The following is a 2019-nucleotide window of genomic DNA, read 5'->3' as shown; positions in this document are numbered from 1 at the left end:
CTCCGGTCTGCAGCGGGGGGCGGCCTGCGGATCTCGGGCAGCGGCCGCTCGGGAGCGAGTGCTTGGTGGAGAAGGGGCGACGGAGCGGGGCGGAGAGTGTGGCTTCCCAGGGTTGTAAGCCAGGTGGGACGAGCACTGCGGGCTGCTAATGGAGGAGCGTGACAGTGGAAGACCCCTGGATGAGCCCCCGCGGGACCTTTTGCCGTGGGGGACGCGCTTCGCCGCTTGCAGTAGGACAGGCACGCCTGGAGCGACTTGCTGCCAGCATGCCTCGCTGGAGGACCAGCAAATGGCTATGCCTGGAAAGTGGAAACACGGTTGTAAATTTTATTAGGTTTTGCTCGTCCTTTAATCTCTATCTGCCTGACTAGTAATCATGAGCAGCATGGTCTGACCAGAGGGTGATAAGCACATCTGAGGGTTCCTGCTCTAAGTTAGGAGTGAATTTCTGCCAGGGTATCATTCAATTAAAAATTTCCGTTAAAAATCAAACACCGAAACAAAGTGTTCTCACAGAATTTTTTGAGATAATACCAAAAATCATGTAGGAAAACCCTTCCTGAACTTTTCGTAATCCTTCTGTTAGTGTTAACAGACCGTCTGTGCTGTCTGTTGGCATTTGCTTGGACCCAGAAGCAGCATGACTGGAGAAGCTGTGCATCCCAGCCACTCCCGAGACATGTGTCTTGCCATTTTCTGTTCAACTTGCTGCCCCAGGCAGCATTGTCTCCTCGAGCACAGCTGTTCAGGGGACTGGAAGACTAGAATTGTGTGCAGAGGTGCTGCACTGGGGTGGTGCCAAAGCCACAGCTGGTTCACTGCAGGGTGTGTGTGCAAGGGTAAGTGTGAGAAAGCTTTGCAACTGTGAAGAAAGTCTGCACTGTGATCTGTCTTCTCTCTCTCACCTGAACATGCACCTACATGTAGCCCCTGATCCAGCGGCCTTGCTGACGCCAGCTGAGCATTCTGGACTCTCTGCAGCTGTAGGGGCCGAGATGTCTCCTCCTCGGATTTAGGGCACTCCTGATGCAACCATTTGCAGAGCTACATGTGCCTCGCTGGAGGTATCTGCCTGAGCTTGGATTAGACAAAGCATGGGGGTTGGTGCCTTACCAATTTGCTTGGGCGTAGAACCAGTTTGTCGGCTGGATTTATATGTGGCCAACCGTGAGGCTGCTAAAAAAAGCCAGGTCAAGCCTTGGGCATGCATGCCCCTTTCCCTTTGAGGGCACGAAGAGCAAAAGCTGTGAGCTGGTGTGAATCTGCTGCAAGGAGCTAGTGAGAACAAGAAGGGACAGTCCCTGAGAGCCTGAGCAGCAGAAGTCCTACTTGTGGAAATGGGTAATTCACTGATTTGGTGAGATGCATAGGGAGTTTTCCTCAGGAGCCATTGACTGGACTTGTGCCAGCAGAACTGGAGGTGAAATGTGTTAATGGTACCTCATTATCTGCTAGTTGCTCTGTCATTAAAATGTGAGACCTCCTGTAGTTTTGGTATTGACAGGCTGTTTCCTAGGATCATTAGGAGGTAACCACACTGCCTAGGAATGGCAGTGTCTGTCTTATTTGCAAAGCTGTTCAGTGTATCCCTATGAATATTTACACTAATGCTGTCCTGGTTTGAGCTAAACTTCCTGGTTTGAGCTGAAACTTCCTTGTTTTGAGTAATGGACGAATAAGGATTATTCCATGCAAATACGATAATTCCGCATTTAATTGGTTGAGTCAGGTGCAATGTTACGTGTTAAGGTTATAAAACCCAGCAGCCGAGGGGAGTGTCTCTCTCTCTCCTTCCAGACTCGCTGCACGGAGGGTTCCTGCTGTGGACCTGCTGGCAGACGTCCAGCCCGACCAGGCCCGGCCGGAGCCGACCCGGCGAGTGACCAGCCTGAGGCTTGAGGGGCTGCATCCCCCGGATCGCTCTTCGAGCTCCCGGGCAGTGGCACGCAGGGAGTCGAGCCCTCCCACGGACCTGCTCTGCCGAGGGACTAGACCGGAACCGGGCATGAGGACCACACC

Source organism: Buceros rhinoceros, unplaced genomic scaffold (genome assembly GCF_000710305.1).
Source record: "Buceros rhinoceros silvestris isolate BGI_N320 unplaced genomic scaffold, ASM71030v1 scaffold46324, whole genome shotgun sequence".
Taxonomy (NCBI): Eukaryota; Metazoa; Chordata; class Aves; order Bucerotiformes; family Bucerotidae; genus Buceros; species Buceros rhinoceros.
The sequence above is the reverse complement of the archived record's forward strand: the minus strand, read 5'-3'. Positions refer to the sequence as shown.